Here is a 20,767-nt window from a genome sequence, read left to right as displayed (position 1 = left end):
CCCAAGTCACCATCACGATGGGTATCCTGAAAAAAATTGATGAACAAAATCCCAAGATATTATAAGGTGCTTTATAGTCCTTCTAATCTGTGTAATCTCATCCATGGTTCTAGTTTAATTTATAGCCTTCTAAATTGAGATACAGTATTATATCAGAAAAATGTATGATGGGGGACATCTGGATGGCTCAGTCAATTAAGCATCTGCCTTTGGCTTAGGTCATGATCCCAGGATGCTAGGATCAAATGCCACATCGGACTCCCTGATCAGCAGAAGCCTGCTTCTCCCTCTGCCTGCCACTCCCCTCCAATTGTGCTCTCTCTCTCTACCCCCCACCCGACAAATAAATAAAATCTTTTAAAAAATAAGTAGAATGTAAGATAGATTACTGCCTTAGTTAAATATCTCCAATTTAAGGACCTATTTTTCCAGATGATGGGCTCCATACAAAGTCAGGGGCAAGAGACTGAGAACTCGTTGAAGGGAAGCCACTGGTATGTAAAAGAAGATCAAAGCAACACAGTTTGGAGATGGATATTGTAATAGATGCTATAGGTTCCCTGCCACATTCTCTTGGCATTGACCATCCCCGTGTAGGCACAAGCCTACAGCTACAAGGGCAAAAACACTTGTTTCTCTTTGATCAAGGGCTTTCTCTGGCTGCCGTCACATGCCAATCCCCTGCCCAGAGGTGCTGGGGTTAATGCCCTATCGCTCGGGGAGCAGCCCTCCACCGATGACTGATGGGAAGGGTGAATAAATATCCCAGCTGACTTGTTCCTTAGTTGGCATTATTCTGAAGTGCAAGATCTACGGCGTCTCCCAGAGAACCCAGAGGCAGAGCTGTCCTAGGAGTCGGCGGCTCGATAAAACACAGTAAGTGTTGTTGACTCTTCGTTCCCTGGTTCTCTTCCCATTCCTTATAGGGGTTTTCTGGCACCACCTTCCAGAAAGCTACTTGCACAGAAACCCTTGTCTCAGGGTCTCCTCCTGGGGGAGCTCAAATCAAGACGGGGTAATCCAGGGTGCTCTGTTGAATTTTAGAGTCAATTTCCCTCCTTTAGGTCTGGACCTCTACAGCAAAATCAATTTCTATTTACCTACCAAATAAAAGGCAAGTCTCAATTTTTCATAAACTGTTATGCAGCTGCCCTCTGACAGCTTTTAAGAAGCCTGGTGCACCATTTTAGGGTACACAGGAAAAATTAATTGGACACGAGGAAGCCAAGAAATCAATTAGAGTGAATCAGGTTATAAATCTCCAGTTGCCTGCTGTTTTACATTACATGTTGAAATATCACAAAAGACAAATCAAATGATCCTTGAGAAATTATAACTGTTGGAATTCTCCTCTATTCGGCGCTGGCACCCACTCATTCGTTACTTTTAAGCAGTTGGGAAACAATGTTAGAACACAGCAAAGCTAGTGGTTCAAAGTCACGGGAGGCTGGAAGAGAAAACGAACGTGGGACAGGCATGAGTCGTGTGCACTCAATGACCGAGTGCCTTGGGCCCTATTTAGGCTTTGTTTGTCTGGAGATCAACCACAGTGATGCCTGTCTTTGTCTGATGGCCTGATCAGCCTCATTTAGCCACGTTGATCACTTCATCTTCCAGACCTTCCATTTAAGGTATTGTATTTGGGGACCATGCCTGGATTCAAGACAGTTCTTCCTCTAGCCTGCTGTGAAATTTTGACCAAATGACTTAACCTCTCTGTGACTCACTTTCCTCACCTGTAAAATGGACGTACTAACAGATCCTACATCAGGGAGGGGCGCCAGGGTGGCTCACTTGATGGAGCATCTGACTCTCGATTTGGGCTCAGGTCATGATCTCAGGGTTTGTGAGATCAAGCCCCATGTGGGGCTCTGAACTCAGAGCAGATTCTGCTTGTCCCTCTCCCTCTGCCCACCCTCTTCTCTCTCTCTCTCACATAAATAAATAATCTTAAAAAGGAAAAAAAAAAAAAAAAAGAGGAAGAAGAATCTACATTGGGGAGCTGCTATGTGGATTGACGAGTCACCCCCTTGCTACTTCTTTGGAGCTACGCTGCAGACACACAACAGACGTACCCCCAGTGGGGCAGGGGGCCAGGAAGTTGGATAGAAATGCAGTTTCTCAGGCCTTGTGCCAGACTCACTGAACCAGAGTCTGTATTTTAACAAGATCCTTGGGGGACATGTGTGCCCATTAGAGCCTGAGAAGCACTGACTTAACCCATGTCAAGTGCTTAGAGCAGATCTTAACAGGCTAGAAAAGTCCAATCAATTTCCACTATTATTATCTTAGCTATTACATGGTCTCAGGGATCTGATGTCCCAGAAGTATATTCCTGAGGGGTAAGTAGATAAGCAAGTGACTTATTAATACAGCATTCAAAGGAGAATTGGATAGTGGAGAGATGGAAACCAAATGGGATAGGGAAGAGAAAAAAGACAAGCGAGTTACAATCTCAGGCAAAGCCCTGGTCTCACCCTGATCCTGTAGGGAACTCCATAGCTTAAACGATGTTAGTGTCTCCAGCCTTGAGGCAAAGGACCTAGACATTCATTATCGTGCCCCAGTCACTCACTGCCAAAGACTTCCCCAAGAGGAAATTCCTAGGCACTGCCGGCACCTTGGAAGGGTACCTAAGGATGGTTTTCTGAAGAAGGGAGCAGGAATTAGTTGTGAAGCTTGCAAAGTTGGAGGATGGGAACCCAGGCCCAAGAAGCAGGGAACTAAGGTCATCTGGGGAAGTCACTGGAAGTGTCCACTACAGTTGGGCACTACACAGATGGTCCCAGATGGGCGTCTTTGACATCATACTTCACCATATCACCACTCACTCACTCACACATTCAAAAAATTATGCCCCAAGTACTATGTGCCAGGCACTGTTGGTGACACAGTATTGATGAGATATGGGGCTTACCAAACCCAGTGGAAAAGAAACTGACAAGTGGTAAACATAGAAATATATCAGAGATTTCCAGCTAGCGATAGTGCTATGATTATATAAAAAAGACCAATAGGAAGAATAGCTGCAGAGGGCAGAGACAGGAAGGTCAAGTTCGTAACTGGAGTTGATGCTTCAGTGTCCCAGTTAGATCTCCTGCATTGGGCTGGGGCCCCCATTCCACAGATGCTGTAGGTGTCGTTCAACAGTTCCCATATGTAATCTCAGAGCATTGCCCTTGGCTGAGGAGCATCACTTTTGCTGGAGGGGGCTGGAAGCTGATGCACCCACCCCTGGGATGGGGAAGGTGCTGGTGACCATTGACACACTGGCATCCTTTTGTTGCAACTCATACTCCAGAACTTCCTATGGGACCAGGCTAAAGAAGACTTCTCCCACTCTACCTTGATTCACCTTCTATCCCTCTCCTATTCTGATTCCCTTACTCTCTTTCTCTTTCCCTCCATAAATCACTTGCCTGAGATCTGCTTCCCGAGATCTCTAGGCTCTGCTTCTAGAGAATCTGACATAAGATAGTAAATTTTCTCTCCAGAATTTTCTTTCACTCCCAGCATCCCAGTGCCAGAATTCCAGCTCTCTAGATGGGCAGCCACTTCCCATTTCCTTGTAGCTTCTGGGTCCTCCAGGTAGGGAAGCAGGGTAACAAATGTCCCCTTTCTCATTTGTGTTGGCCTCCTGATGGGAATACAAGAGTGAGGAAGGACAGACCTTAAACACAAACGTCAAGATCTGCTGAAAGTTCCTTATGCACTGCATGGGAGGGTCTCTTGTTGTCCAGCTGGTGCTAGCTTGAATCATGGAGAGACACATCGGTGACAGTGACAGTTATATCTTGAACAAAGAATTCTTCCAGTTACTGCACACTTAATGAGCTCCTACCAACGACGACCATCAAAATGGCCAAATCCACCACGTACCTTCTTCCTTTTCTCAATGAAAACACCTAAAATCTTTCTTAACAGTGACATCAGTAGAAGCTACTAAAACCCTCACTGCTAAGCTTCATGGGTTATAAATAGGTTTTTAACTGCCCACTGGTTTCTAAGGCCGTAATGAGGCAAAGATCACTGTCACACATAAATGCTATAAATTCCTTGAGCAGTTACTAGTCTGTGTAGGTGACATCGAGGGGACGAACAAGCCAGGAGGGTCCATGCTGATTCTTTGTACATCCATCAGGCAGATGCTATGATTTTGTTAGCTTAATTATTACACCTTGTAGAGATGAATGCAAGGAACATGCTTGCCTTGTCGGCAGCCTCCCAGGGGACTGGTACTGAGTAATTGCTTTCCATCCCTGTAGGAATCATCGACATGGAACCACAGGCACCATCTGGTTCTCTGTCCCTCCCCCTCGTACCCAGCAAGCCTCCTAGGGACAGAATGAAGTGTTTGGGGTGGCAGTTCTCATCAATACGCTGATGACATCTTGTTTCCCTCTTTATTCTAATCACAAACTCTATATTTTTAAATATTATTGACACTTGAAAAACTGTGCTAAATACATATATAAAAATATATAGATTTGTTTTCACATATCAGATAAGATACACATAATATATAGCAGCAATTATGAAGAATTGTACAAATATATGTATACATAAATGGAAATAAATATTATATATATAAAAATATTGAAGTGTGATCCTTTAGGGCACACGGTAAAGAAATTCACACATGAACATGTAGGAAATACTTAATAAACAGCACTATAAAAATTGGCCAGTGATTTTTGAAGAAAGTATATACATTTGAATCTCACCTATCAAAATCAAAATAAATTCTTGGATTAAAAAAAGTAACTATGAATGATAAAAATATGAACAATAAAAATATGAATAATAAAAATATGAATAATAAAAAGTAATAACAATAATAGGATAATAAAAATAGGAATAATAAAAAGTATGGATCTGAGCATCTATCAGCTTTACAGATGACTTGAATGAAATTTTTTGTACATTAAAAAAAGGGAAGAAATATAGAAAACCTTAGTGGTTTTCAACAGCACAAGACTTTTCAACTTCTTCAGTTCAAAACCATCATACATAGAAGGAAAACAGAAAATCAGGAAACTATGTTATTACATAGATCATAGACAAAAGGATAATGACCTAATTATAGAGAGACCCTTAATATAAAGAATTCTGAAAAACAAATCTCTGGGATTTCATTAAAAGAAATCTTTTAGAAATATTAAAGGGCACTAACATATAATAGGCATTCAATAAATATTTGCTCAATAATTAGCAATTAATTAACAATTGATAAAAAGGGAAATGGGTAAAGAGAACACACATGCAATTCACCTGGAAGGAAATGTACAGAATTCATACATGGGATGCTGTGAATAATGACCCCCACTCTGTAGCTCCCAGGAGGATTGGCTGCTAACAGCTCATAGGTGTCCCTTCTAAATACTGTCTTCATCCAAAAGGGAGTCGCCTCACCTGGGAACCTACAGGTGTCTCCTGGGGCCAACCTCAGCAAATCATTGACTCTCATGAGTAGGAGGGAGCCAGCAAGAGGAGGTAGAAAAATAATGTATGAAAATAATGTATGATATTTCCATGGGCTAGAAGGCAATCATTAAAATAATTTTTTGCCAGAATATCAAATAATATGAAAATCAGATCATTATATACTATAGGGATTACAAAAGTATCTATAGTCTAAGTTAATGGCATTAATATAAACTTGGTACTTACACATAATGGCAGCCTGGGAAAAAACCTATCTAACCGTTTTGTGCTATGCCTCTCATTTCCATTCTAAAATGGTCCATGGACTACAAAGTAGACTACAAGTACTGGGAATACGACATTAGCCCTGACACAATCCCAGCAATACTCAGTATCATGCTTCTGCTACATTTAAGTGAGAAGGGAAACACTAAGGGCCATCTTTCGTGCCTCCATCTTGAGAAAGACACTCAACAAGATTCGAAGGATTCCTTGCAGGATCCCAGGAACCCTGCCTCCTCCAGCTGGTGGGTATGGGAGAGTAGCATGCCCTGGTGGAGACTCTTATGAAGAAGCTACTCAAGCAAACTTTTGATCATCTTCCTGATCCAGAGTGTATTTTGAAGCTGTAGCAAGCAGAAGAAGGTCCTACATGCTCACACTATGTACTTTATAAGGAGGCTAGGCTAACAAGACAGTTAAATATGGAAAGCCGCAATGCTGTTCAAGCAGCTGGGTCACTGGACTAGCAATATAAATATATTAATACAACATCCAGGAAAGGATTCCTAAAGCCAACAAATAAAATATAATATAGACACACAAAAAGATCCAACCACATTACGTCATGCTCATGAGAAATGGTCAGGACTACTTCATAGACAATGCTTTGGTTAAGAATGAATAAATATTAAAATGAATGAGAAATTTTAAAAGCTTGAGCCCTAAAGATATAAAAGAGGAAACAACAACGAGGAGCAGGAGCATACATTTGGGGAAATATTTACTAGAGCAAAACAAGTGAAACATCTGCTTTATAGAATTAATAAAATTCCTGGAAACAAGAACTATATAAACAATGAGAAGATAAGGTCAAAGAATGAGATAAAACAGGAGCTAAGACACAGGCAGAAATAAAACAAGAGTTGGAGAGGCTGGAAATATAATGTTAAGAAAGAAAAATACTATAACAAAATTAAAATCCTTGTTAGAAATAAGACACATAATTGTCAGAGAAGAAAAATTGAACCACTGGTGCAAGAACAAGCCTTTTGAACTCTCACAGAATGGAGAGGGAAAAGGAGATAAAGACAATGGAAAAGAAGATGATACATATAAAAAAGCAAAGATAAGCCCAAAGAGTGATACACCAAAGAATGAGGCCAGATAGACTTAAGAAAAGAAGAAAAGTGTGAATTAAGAATGGTGGGGCACTTGGGTGGTTCAGGGGGTTAAGCCTCTGCCTTCAGCTCAGGTCAGGATCCCAGGGTCCTGGGATTGAGCCCACATTAGGCTCTGCTCAGCAGGGAGCCTGCATCCTCCTCTCTCTCTGCCTGCCTCTCTACCTACTTGTGATCTCTCTCTCTCTGATTTTTTATTTATTTATTTGACAGACAGAGATCACAAGCAGGCAGAGAGGCAGGCAGAGAGAGAGGAAGCAGGCTCCCTGCTGAGCAGAGAGCCCCATGCGGGGATGGATCCCAGGACGTTGGGATCATGACCTGAGCCAAAGGCAGAGGCTTTAACCCACTGAGCCACCTAGGCGCCCCAATAAATAAAATCTTTAAAAAAAATGGGGGTGCCTGGGTGGCTCAGTGGGTTAAAGCCTCTGCCTTCGGCTCAGGTCATGATCTCAGGGTCCTGGGATAGAGCCCCGCATCTTGGCTCTCTGCTCAGCAGGGAGCCTGCTTCCCCCCCCCACCCTCTGCCTGCCTCTCTGCCTACTTGTGATCTCTGTCTGTCAAATAAATAAATAAAATCTTTAAAAAAAAATAATGGAATGGAAAGGAATTTTTCCAAATCTGTCTGTCTAAACTAACTCCTGAGATTTGAGGAGAAAGTTATGAAACACTAATGTCCACACATGTTATAATGAGTTTATTTTATTTTTTTTTATTTCAGGGAAAAAATCTTCAAAGCCTTTAGAAAGATAAAACAAAAAGAGCAACAATATCTTATGAAAAAATAAAAGTCAGGATACGCTCCCCTCTCTCATCGCATACCAGTAGGTGAGAGGAAAGGTTTAGAGAGTTGTGAAGGAAAGCAGCTATAATGAAGGATTCTACACAATCACCCAAGTACTTGGGTAAAGACATTTTGGTACGCTTGAGCACCTCAAACATAACATGTATGCAATCTTTCTCAAAAGTCTCCTTTAAGTGTCTACTCTAATCAACCAAGCTACAAATCAAAATAAAATTTCAGAACGGGGGAGTCCTGATGATAGAAGAAAAGAATAGCAGTAAGTATTAAGTACAGTAAAATGTAGGAATAAGTCTTAACTGTTTACTCCTTGATTTTCTCATTAAATAAATATTTAGTGATCACTGACTAAATATAAATAAAATCCTTGTTGTAAATATGGTACAGAACAAATTTTCAAGAATACAAATACTTTTTGAAAGAGTAACTACAAACTGGGAAAATATTTAAGCATATTTAAAGAAATATAAATGATAATATCTGTAAATAAACAATAATATCTGTATCATAAGAAAAGCTTTCACAAATTAGCAAGTAGGAAAAGAGAAAAGGATCACTTAGAGGAAATTAAACTAAATGCCCAAATTATCAAGAAAAATTATTTAAGGTTTCAATGTTCACTATTAAGGAAATTGAAATTAAAACAATAATTAAAGACCACTTGTTATCTCTGAACTCCTCTGAACTATTTAATAGTAAGAAAAATTTGGCGCAGTAAATATTCTTGCACTTAACTGTAGGGGTATAATTTTGTATCACCTTTTTAAAGTTACTAATAACCTTAAAGTGTTCATTACATCTCTAAGTTAAGGATCTTAGTCACAAAAAATATTTATAAAGATTGCTGTCTTTAGAAAAAATTCTAAATATTCAAAAGTGTGAATTGATACTTTCAATTTTAATTTTATTAAATAATAATAATCTTATTGAAGTTAATTAATTTTCTTTTCATTTAAAATTAATTAAATTAAAATCAATTTAATTTAATTTTAAATTGTAATTACATGATGATATGTGCATAGTATGTAATACTATTCAGCCATTAAAACAGCGTTTTGAAGGTTGTTAAATGTTGGGGGAAATATTCAGGGTGTGCTACAACAGTAAACAAGCCCAGCATATTTTAACATACAGAGCAATTCTGTTTTACAGTATGAAATGTATTAAAGGAATGAAAGGAAATATGCCACAAGTTAAAGATGAGATGATCTTCATGTGGTGAGTTTATGGATGATACTTATTTTCTCCCTTATATTTTCATGTACTGTGGCTAAGATTGCCAGCTATTCTCCAATACTCAACATTCCTTTCTTCCTGTAGTAACAAAACCACTAACATGACCTGAGCATGTGACTATATGAAATCAAGGCAAAATTATCCAGTTTCCCATGTGTAACTGAGCACAGACTAATAGAATTTAAATGGAAATGAAGTACAAGATTTCTGGTAACTTCCAGAATACTCTTTTCTCTTTTCTACCTCTTGCTGCAAGCTGGAGTTGAAGCCACCTCTCAGACCATGAGGGGCAAGCAGTGTGTGAGGAAGGCAGCACGGCTATTTGGAAAGAGTCCAGGTCCTGGACACTATGCAACACCCCCTCAGCTCCTGCCTGCTTATCACACAGTAAGTAATGTGGGATAGAAATACACCACTGGAATCATAAAACAGTTGGATCTTGGTTACAGCAGCTATTCTAACATGCACACCTTCCAAAATTGCTACCTTGATCCCTTATTATTTCATGGGAAACAACAGTATGAAAGAGAGAGAGAGAGAGAGAAAGGGAGATTTAATTAAAAGCAGTTAAAAAAAAAAAAAAAGCAAGCAGTTGGGACAAGACCTTACTCAGGCATACACAGTCAAAACACAAAACAAAATAAAATGAACTGCTAATGAACCCTTGTGATTATTTTCTCTTATTATGCTTCTTTTCAAACAAGTGGATTTAAGGCAATAAAATCTATAAAATCCTGCCTCCATATCCCTGCTGTCATTTTTCTCCCCGCTGTGGATGCCACACAAAAGGAAAATTATTTTATTATTGACCAGAAATCTTTAAGCAGTTTCCTTCCTAAGATCTAGAGGAAGAAAAAATGTTGATTATATCCCTTCATTGCCTTCCGATGCAAATTCAAAACACCAGATGACTTAAAAGCAGAGAGCCAAAGAGCTGTCTTTCACCCAACATGGCCAGCTGACCTAACCTAGGTTAACAGTGTGGGTATATATAACCTTCTTCCTCAAAGAGGCAATAAAAGTCAAGATTAGGGTCATAAGGAAAGAAAGCACAATTTATGCACTTTAGATCGCTTCTGTTTCATCTTTATATTCTTCCCCTTTTTATTAAAAATTAAAACCAGCAGGAAGTAGAACATTAATGTATGACATACAGCTGATCCCCGTAGCGGGTATTACTTATGCTGTCAGAGAAACTGCACTACACAGAAATAGTACATTCTAGTAGGAGATCACACTGACCCGTAATAGACACAAATCAATGCATATAACAGTTACAAGGTATGAAATATGAAATGACATATTGAGTGTTAACATTATATACATACTATTTATATAATGTATATATATTTGTGTATATATGTATGTATATGTATTTAACATTACATATATAATGTATATATTACATATACAAATACATATATAATGTGTATGTGTAATATACAGTTTATATATATATATGTATTTGGAAAACAATTTTTATGTTTTTGAAATATTCCAGGTTAGATTTTCCTATGATAGTTTATCCAAAGGTTTTCTTTTAATGAAATAATAAGTAGTTGCAAAACAAACTAGTTATACTAGGAAGACACAAGAATAAAGTAAAAAAATCAAACATCCCTAAATTTCTGAATTCCTAAGCAGCCAGCACTTAGAATAGTGCCTATTCTTATGGATAGTATGCTATAACCTCTCAGCCAGAATTCTACCCCATCTAAAAGGAGAATTTCATATCAATATCCCTGATGAATATGGATGCCATGATTCTCAACAAGATCCTAGCTAATAAGATCCAACGGTACATTAAAAAGATTATCCACCATGACCAGGTGGGATTCATCCCTGGGTTGCAAGGGTGATGCAACATTCGCAAATCAATCAACGTGATAGAACAAATCAGTAAAAGAGAGAAGAACCACATGGTCCTCTCAATCAATGCAGAAAAAGCATTTGACAAGATACAGCACCCGTTCCTGATTAAAACGCTTCAAAGTATAGGGATAGAGGGAAAATTCCTCCAACTTCAAAAAATCATCTATGAAAAACCCACAGTGAAGATCATCCTCAGTGGGGAAAAGCTGACAGCCTTCCCTTTGAGATCAGGAACACGACAAAGACGTCCACTCTTGCCACTGTTGTTCAACATAGTACTAGAAATCCTAGCAACGGCAATCAGACAACACGAAGAAATAAAAGGTATTCAGATTGGCAATGAAGAAGCCAAACTCTCTGTCTTCAAAGATAACATGATACTTTATATGGAAAACCCAAAAGATTCCACCCCCAAACTACTAGAACTCATACAGCAATTCAGTAGTAGGGCAGGATACAAAATCAATGCACAGAACTCTAAAGGATAAAAGAAAGGCATGCTTGTAAATAGAAACACATATTTGTTGATGGTAAGCCTGCCAGTTATCTATTAATTTTGAAGTAGATTAGGAAAAAAAAAAAAAAGTAAAAGACAACAGTTAAAACACAACCATACCAAAAAACTTACACTATGAATCATTTTCATATAAATTCTACCTATGCTTTTGGAGAATATTTTGAGGTCAAAGTCACAAAGTCAATATGGAAATGAATTAAAAAGAGTGACCTTATTGAACTATCTCTGCAGATCTCTCTTCTTCAGCGTGTAAAGATTTATTGGTAAGAGGATCTGAGGTTTAAACAGATCTAGTAAAAGAACATCTTCATCTTCTATGCACCTTTAAAAATCTGCTCTTTGCTGCTAAATTATTTACCGAGGAGAATTAAAGATGCTACAAAAAGTTTTACAAAAATAATTTAATCAAACAAACAGCACAGGAAAAAAATGCTTTAAAAAGAACGTTAGGTTCACTTAGATGACTTCTTTTTTTAATACAAATAAAAACTCCCAGGGATTTTAAGTGAAATGGATGCCAGGATATAAACCACGAGTGCCCCCAAACCTATCTTTTCCTAAGCTGACTAAGCTTCATAGGCTGTGCCACAGATTCCCAACATCATACCGCTTTGATAGTTAAACATGAAGTTTCTAAAGAAACAGGCTGACATGGTTTATCCTGATTCTTACTCAATTTTCAATGCAATGTTACCCTAAAATAAGATTTCTACTCTTAGGAGGGGTTATTAATTTTTGTGTGTGTGTGTGTGTGTGCAGTCATGAAGAGAGACGCCTGAACAAAACCCACAGACCAGGAAAGAAAGAGCCGTCTAATGAGCCAAGAGTAACAGGTGATATTCTCAGGGAGGAAGCTTAATCTTCTTGCCCACAAATGCTTCCTGAATCTCTGTGGGGAAACTGCTTTATTCAGAAATTTAATGCATGATCCAAACAAGGAAGTTAATTTGGCTTGCTGCGAGACTTCTCTGTGGGAAGAAATGTTACCCTGATTCAAGCCTTGGCCAAGCAGCATTCAGTCTCAAAAAGGAACAAATGAGTTCATCTGACTTCTTATTTTTCTTTTTATTTGTAATATTTAAAGACCTGATGTTTCATGACCCGGGTTGGATTTTGAAGATAAATTAAATCTGATATTTTTATTTAAGAGATATCTGTTTTTATATTTACACAAAGCAAGTCTTTGCATTTTCTGGAAGACTATATAAATTAAATACGTAAAATCGTTTTTTCCAGTTATATAATTTAGATCATTTGATAGCTTACTAGAATAGTATTTCCAATTTTTAAAAAAATGTAATAATCTCATAGTTAAAATATTAAATAGAAAGGGTCAGGGCAGCTGAGTGGCTCAGCGGGTTAAGCCTCTGCCTTAGGCTCAGGTCATGATCCCAGGGTGCTGGGATCAAGCCCTGAATCAGGCTCTCTGCTCAGTGGAAAGCCTGCTTCTCCCCCTCTTTCTCTGCCTGCCTCTCTGCCTACTTGTGTTCTCTCTCTCTCTATCAAATAAATAAATAAAAATTGAAAAAAGAAAAAAAAAAAAGAAATGGTATACAGTTAAGATAATCATGCCTACCTCATCTAGTTCTCCCACTAACACGCTCATGACCTAACCACTCTTAGTGTTTTTTTGAACATTTTATTGTGAAACATAACACCTACAGAAAAATGCATTTAAAATGTATACTTAAACAGGGCACCTGGGTGGCTCAGTCGGTTGGCCTGTAGGCTCTTGATTTTGCCTCAGGTCAAGATGTGATCTTGGGATCTTGAGATCAAGCCCTGCCTTGGGTTTCACGCTGGGTGTGGAGCCTGCTCCATCCTCTCCCTCTCCCTCTGCTCCTTCCCCAGCTTGCTCTCTCTCTCTCTCTCTCCTTCTTTCTAAAATAAATAAATAAATCTTAAAAAAAAAAACAAAAAAAAAACCTCTATACCTAAAGAAAGTGTTATACAGTGAATACCTAGATAAAGAAATGGAACCGTGAGCATCCCGGGAGACCCCTCATTTGCCCTCCTGATCTGTACCCACCTTCACCCCCTGCCTTCTATGGACATTCCCTCAGTGCTTCTCTTTTTACTTAAATCACTTTGCTCTCATCCCCACAGTCTATCGTTTGGTTTTACCTATTTGATCACTGATATATATGAACTTATATATGTTTAATATTATACATTATTTTGTGTACAGCCTTCATCGTTGTATTTGATGGATTCATCATGCTAAGTGTAGCCGTAGCACGTTTTCCTGACTATATGGTATTCTTTTCTAGGAATACACTGTAAGTTATTTTATTTTTCTATTATGGAAAACCATACATAACATAAAATTTACTTTTTAACCCTTTAATGTGTACAATCCAGTGACATTAAGTACATTTACAGCATTGCAACCATCATGGCTATTTACAGAACTTTTTCATCACCCCATACAGAAGTTTTGTACTCATTAAGCAATAACTCCCCATCCTCCCTTTGCCCCAGGCCCGGGAACCTTTATTTGACTGTGGTTGGTGTTTGGGTTGTTTCCAGTCTGGAGCTATTGCCGATAATGCTTGTGCCTGTAAGAAGACATTTCCAGTGGTTATATATTTGGAACTGGGACTGCTCATAGGAATGCATATGTTCAATTTTAGTAGAAAATGTCAAACAGTTTTTCAAAGGGCTTACACCAATTTATACTGCACCAGCACATATCTGATTCCTAGGAACTTGCAGCTATGAACATTTTTGATTTTGGCCATCTGGTAGGTTGAAAGTGACAGCTCCTTTTGGCTTGATTTTTCATTATTATTAATGACTTGAATAATTTTTCATACATTTATTGGCTACTTGATATCCTCTTATATGAACAGCCTATATATCAATAATAAAGAGCCTGTTCAGGTGGCTCAGTGGGTTAAGCCGCTGCCTTCGGCTCAGGTCATGATCTCAGGGTCCTGGGATCGAGTCCCGCATCGGGCTCTCTGCTCAGCAGGGAGCCTGCTTCCTCCTCTCTCTCTGCCTGCCTCTCTGCCTACTTGTGATCTCTGTCTGTCAAATAAATAAATAAAATCTTTAAAAAAAAAAAAACAAAAAAAAAAAACCTTGTCCATTTTTTCACCAGTGCGTCACCTGTCAATTTCTCACAGGGTTTTAGGAGTTCCGTATAGGTCCCAGAAAACTCTTCCATAAGTTACAATTGCAATATTGTATTGCAAATATCTAATTTGTTGCTTATGTGTTTACAAAGTTGTTTGTTTTCTTTTGTTTTTAATGCTATAAGGCTAATTCAAATATTTATTTTTGGTTTTCTTCCTTTGTTCACACAAAAGATAATAAAGACCATAATCATTTTTCCTTTCTTAAAGATTTTATTTATTTATTTGACAGAGAGAGACAGTGAGAGAGGGAACACAAACAGGGGAGTGGGCGAGGGAGAAGCAGGCCTCCCGCCAAGCAGGGAGCACCATGCAATGCAGAGTTTGATCCCAGGACCCTGGGATCATGACTTGAGCCGAAGGCAGAGACTTAAAGACTGAGCCACCCAGACATCCCCACAATCATTTTTTCTGCACCCAATCCCCAGTTCCCAGCAATACTAGCGCCAATTTCTCCACAGCCCACAAGCACATTACCATCTTCTGCATTTTTACCAATGCCTTAAGATATATAGCTGTAGTTTTAAATTGAAATTTTTGAAGAAATTATGAGTAGAGAGCTTCTGCTTCGTATGTTTAAAGGCCTTTTATGTCCATGTTTCTTTTGAGTGATATGGCTTCCCCTATCAAAAAAGGTCCCAGCTGCAACAGTACAGTGACATGAACAGTAATGTGCATGTGGATTTCAGGGGTCCCTGGTAAAATTCAAATTATTATTCAGTAGGTCTGGGCTGAAGCCTGAGATTCTGCCCTTATAACACTCAGATGGTGGCAAAGATTCGGGTCCAAGGAATATTCTTGAGTAGCATGGATGGTATAAAACATTCACAGCAACTTAAAGAGAAAATTCAAAGTGAATCATCAAGTGAAATAACTGTTTACTGAAAATAATCCAGATTTAGGATGATATGCTCAAAATACCTTCTCTATGGTGGGTGGCTCGAGATGATGGCATCTTCATAGAAAAATAACTCAACATATAAGTTTCATGTGTGCAAAGGCAACAAATAAAACTCTCAGACAAATGCAACATAATGCCTAATGAGCTACACAGGAGCTCATGGAAAGACTATGGAGGTGCTCTTGCATATGTGAGCTCCTTAATGCCCTGGGACTCCAGACACAGACTCAGTCAGAGAACTGAACCGTTATGGAAGCACATCTAAGGCCTGTCTTCATCCAAGTCCAGGGACTTCACTCACATCAAGTGTTGGCCAATGAGAGAAAAAAAAGTCCCAGACAAAAAATTTAAAAGCAAAATTAATAGAGTTTATGTTTAAAAATACCATGCCAAAATCTCATTTAAGGCATAAATGACCTCAAAGAGAATGCTCAATGAAAGCAAAGCTGAATGAGGAAATTCCCATTGGATGCTGTAACTAATAACCCTTGTCCCTATAGGTAATGGGTACTAAGCATTTTCCAAGTGCTTTCCATACATGGGTTCATTCAATCCTCACAACCTCAGTATGAGGCAGGTTTCTCAAGTAGAACTCCGCACACAGTGAAAAATTCAGCAGGAAAAATCTAGTCACATTCTGTTATTCTCACACATGAATAGGATATATGCTCAGCAAAAATATTTTCAATAATTTCAACTAATAAAGGTAAAAATTCAAGGTAAAATACAGAAAGCTAACTCGTCACCTGGAGATGTTTATCTGATGCAATTCTACCTTTCAAATCAGGGGAAATTCCTTCAGAAACACACCTTGGAAAGGAAAAGACCTTCCAGTCTCAAGCACATTTTATTCAAAACCAGTTTTTTTGTTTGAGATTCTCTTTCAAAACATTAAAGATGCAGGAGTTTTAAAACAATCTTGATGGTGATTCTTCTCTGAATGTTCACCTCTCCCTTCCAATTTGTAAATCCTCTCAGAGCAAGTTAAAATAAATCAAGAGGGAAATAAGAATTTCCCCCAAAACAAGAAAGTCAGTGAGGTGTGATTCTTATCTGGCTTGTACGTGGTAACAAGAGCAACAACAACAACAAAATCTGGGAGAAAATACAGGATCCTTGACACTGGCAAGAGCGAAGAGTAAAAAAAACAAAAGCCAGCGTGTTCAGTTAAAAATCCTTCTCAGAAGCTGAGCTCACACAGGCGGCTCTACTCTTCTAGAAAGCTTCCCCACAGGGACCATACACCATCTTCAAAGGCCCAGAGGAGCAACATTTGGGGCTTGGGTCAAAATCCTGCACTGACTTTCAGGTGAAGATGGAGGATGAAACCGCCTCACAGGGTACATTTTAAAAAGAGCAAAAGGAGTTCAACATGAAATTAAGAAGAAAGAAAAACAAAAAAACAAAACAAGAAACGAAGCTTGACCCAATGCCGTTAACTCTGACAGCTAAGAAAATAACAGAAGTTTCTGGGGCAGAGAGTTGCTGTGAGTCACGGACTTCAAACACCAAGCCCTCCCCCAAGCCACTGGTTGAGGATAAACTTACTAAGAATTCTCCTCCACAGCCACGAAGTGAGAGAAAAACAAGTTGAAGGAGTATCCTTATCTGAGGAAGAGCAGAAATGACTGTGAGTGAGGAAAATGGGAGAGAATGATTCTCTTTGAAGTCAGGGAGGAATCCTTCAATGCTTCATATGAATCAAGAGAGCTGACTGAAGTGTAAGGATGCCTACCTGTGGGAGTGGGAGACACCCCTTCGCCCTTCCACACGCACACGCACACGCACACGCACACGCACCCAGACGGTGATACGGAGCTAGTACAGGACATTTAGCAAAATGTCAGAAGAGAACACAGACCTTGGTATTTGAAGAAAGAATGTAACGTGTATGATATCAATACTCCCTCCAGAAAAAAACTCAAAACATTCAGGTCTCAAACTCTCACTCGTAAAGGCAAATGTTCTAGTCTCAGATAAAGGAAGAAAGTCAAGAAGTCACCTCCACTTTATTAGAGAAACCTAGATGTTGGAAGAGGGCTATTCGGGCAAGATGAAAGAAAAGGCAAAGCAACAGTGCAAAATATCCCAATCTAGAGGAAAATGAAGAAAATAATGCTTAAAGCAGCCAGGCAGAAAGACAAATAACCCATCTCGGGGAAAGATGAGGTTCTCCTTAGACTTGTGGATAGCAACACTCCGTGCTAAGAGACCATGGGGCAATGGCTACAAATGTGACACCTACGAACACTGCATTGAACTAAAGTCTGATTCACGTTCAAGGTTAAAGCGTAACACAGACAAAAATGGAAGACCTCATGAAATACATGCACCTATCAATCTGTTTCTAAAATTATCTTTTTAAATACTCCGTGACGATGAAAGATAGCCAGTTTAGAGAAGAAGCAAGATAAACACTTTGGGAAGGCAATGCCGTGGTAAGTGGTGGATGAATCACATTGATTTCATTGAAATATAGTGCTGATACCAATCAAATGTGGAAATTGTGGCTCTAGGACAATGTGAATGTGTTAAGCACGCACAACGCAAACACAAATAACAAAAATTAAGACATGGAGGCAAGTGGAGAGGGCAAGACACACTAAGAAGGGAATGTTCTTGTATTCCTAAGGAGGCAATTAATTAAAAATCTAAATTCTAAGGTTTCATCTTAAAATAATATCTGCAGAATGATCCTATTTTTATAAAACTATATTTTACTCCTCCTACCTATATTTATATCTGCATATATGCTTAGGAGTATATTTGGAATGACATTAACTGGATGTTAATGATAGTTTCTTCCGGGTGGCAGCATTTCAGATGACATTTTTTAAAAAACCTTCATTTTTGTGAGTTTTTTTTTTTCATTATCTGACATATAAACAATGCATACATACCTAAGTATATGTTACAAAAAGAGTGGCAAGCTTTAAAATAAGACTGAAAGCAAATGTAGAAACTTGCTAATACTGATTATTCATCCTTTCAAAATAAGTTTTTAAATTGAAAGTCCCAATCAACTTTTCTTACCCTTGCTGATGATACCTATAATATTACTAATATCATTATGATGGTTTTTTTTTCCCTGTATTTCCCTTTCTATTGTTTTCAACAGTGTTTATGTATGGAGATATGTTTGCGTCTTCTGGATTATTACCTCTATGAACTATTGTTATCTGAACGTTACAGATCAGAAAACAGCTTTGCCCAAGCACACCTTATGCAGAAGAGGTGAGATCAGAACCCAGATCCGTCTCACACCGGTGCCTGTGGTATTTACAACAAAACATTTTAGGAACAACTTTCATACTTCATTTTTAAAAACTAATCCATGTAGAAAAGTGATACCTCTGAAGTCTACTAGGAATCAACTTCTTGAAATATACAAAAATTTTTACCATCCCTAAAATCCAGTATTTTGAAGGAGCGTTGAAAAAAAACTCCCTATCTAATGGAGGACATGGGACACAATTCTTCACCTTGGTTGAGCCATTGGGAAAGCTGCCTGCTTAAGAACATTCTCAGCCTGAATGCTCTGAAGCAGCAAAGCAGTAGCATTTCACTGATTTAGTGCCTGCCTAGGTTACTACCAAATTGGTGATTTATTTTCCACTGTAAAAAGTTTGCTGTTGCCCAAATGACGTGTATAGTCTCTACCTTAAAACAAGTAAAATTAACAATCAGGAATGAGTTTAAAAAGTGATCCAGTGCTGCCAATTTCCTTTTTGAGCCACTTAGATTTAAGTCCCTCTGAGCCAAAAAGTAAATAGTTGTTGGTTAATATTAATGAAATAAAAAGCCAAGCCATAATATGAGAGACAAATACTATGAAATGATTAAATTACCCACCAAATGTCTTTAAATATGGACGTGGGTTATTTGCCAACCTCCCTTGTTAAGCTTTAGTTCATCCGACACGAATGATGGTAACTTCTACAGGGCAGAATTTGAGGCAGTTTTTCCTCATCTGTCAGGCAATCTGTTTTTTCCATTTATGGGTACCTCTTTAACTGGGATCAGCCCATGTTTCAGGAACTGTTCCTACATGTCTATCGTCACTGCTTACCTCTTGCCTGTTCTCCTTTGAGTTTCAAAATTCTATCCCTGAGTGAATGACATTGAAAACAGGGAAGTTCCACATACATTCTATCTTCAGCACCAGGTGTCTGACACTCAGAGGGCGGAAAAATTGCAAATGGCAGCAAAGTAGTTCTATATTGATTATAATGTTGGCAGTTACATTTAATTTAGCAAGGACTTTACTTTTTTTTTTAATTGAACTAAAGGTTGTCACCTTAAGTTTGAGACAAGCAAAAGGCAGTCAACTTTCGGGGCCCGATAGAATTCAGATGTGGACATGTTCCTAGCTGGTTCACCACTGTCAACAAACTTCAACCTTGGGGAAAACAGTAGAAAACAATGGGGGAGGGAGGGCGCCTGGGTGGCTCAGAGGGTTAAGGCCTCTGCGTTCGGCTCAGGTCATGATCCCAGGGTCCTGGGATCGAGTCCCACATCGGTTCTCTGCTCAGCATGGAAACTGCTTCCCCCCTCCTCTCTCTGCCTGCCTCTCTGCCTACTTGTGATTTCTTTCTCTCTGTCAAATAAATAAATAACATTTTTAAAAAAGAAAAAAAAATCTGAGAAACTGGTTCAGAATTTAATTTTCCAATTTGGGTGTACTCAAGGAAAGTTAGAAAAATACACTTCTTCATCAGGAATTACTGTTGTTTCAGATTTAATAGCACAGGAGAGAATAAAGTCTTATCCAGACTGTTGTCCAATGAGAAACACAAACAACTCTAAGTAGAGCGGTTGGAATGATTCTGGTATATCTGTTGCCCCTATCATAACCATCGATTTCCACAGTAAAGCCCCTTGTTGCCATCTTTCTTTTCTTTCTCTCTTTTGTATCTTCCCCTGACATTGTTGGTAACAAAACATACCACATTATCCGTGACAGTGAAATATCACAAAGTTCGATCTTTTCTGGCTCACACATCTCAAGGCACAAAGGATATGCTCTGTATCCACCTAAAAACTCTGCTTCCCTCATACTGAAAACAATGTATCCAAATAAACATGTTCTTAGTTATTGGTTCTTGCCCTCGTTCTTCAGACTTGGTTCTTAAAGGGCAAGCATTGGCTGTTTCCCAAGTAGCTCAGCTCGTAGTTTTGCCCCAAAGACTGGCTTGACTAAGGCTTTTGAAAAATAAAACTGTAAGGTCATAGCGCCTGAGTTAGATTGTGCATGACAACAAAAAATTTTAAAAAGTTTGAAAGGATGATACCAGTGCACGTATCAAACTGTTCTTACTCATTATTCCTTAGAAATCTCTCCCTGCCCACCTCCTCCTTTTTCTTCAGAGCCTGTGTAGGTGGAATGTGCTAGTTGACAAATGCAGTCTAATTATATAACTTCACTTCTTCTTTTACAAGATGTTATACCAGGGTTACCTTATTTTGTCCTCGTTATGT

At 38.7% G+C, this 20,767-nt stretch overlaps 1 protein-coding gene across 3 annotated transcripts in view; it reads right to left on the bottom strand.

Moving 5' to 3' along the window:
- Positions 1 to 20,767, bottom strand: part of PLCB1 (phospholipase C beta 1) — a 685,746-nt gene that overhangs the window by 538,241 nt on the left and 126,738 nt on the right. The gene's annotated exons all lie outside the window — the stretch shown is intronic.

This window comes from Neovison vison, chromosome 8, assembly GCF_020171115.1.
Source record: "Neovison vison isolate M4711 chromosome 8, ASM_NN_V1, whole genome shotgun sequence".
Taxonomy (NCBI): domain Eukaryota; kingdom Metazoa; phylum Chordata; class Mammalia; order Carnivora; family Mustelidae; genus Neogale; species Neogale vison.
This window is presented reverse-complemented; position numbering and strand designations above follow the sequence as displayed.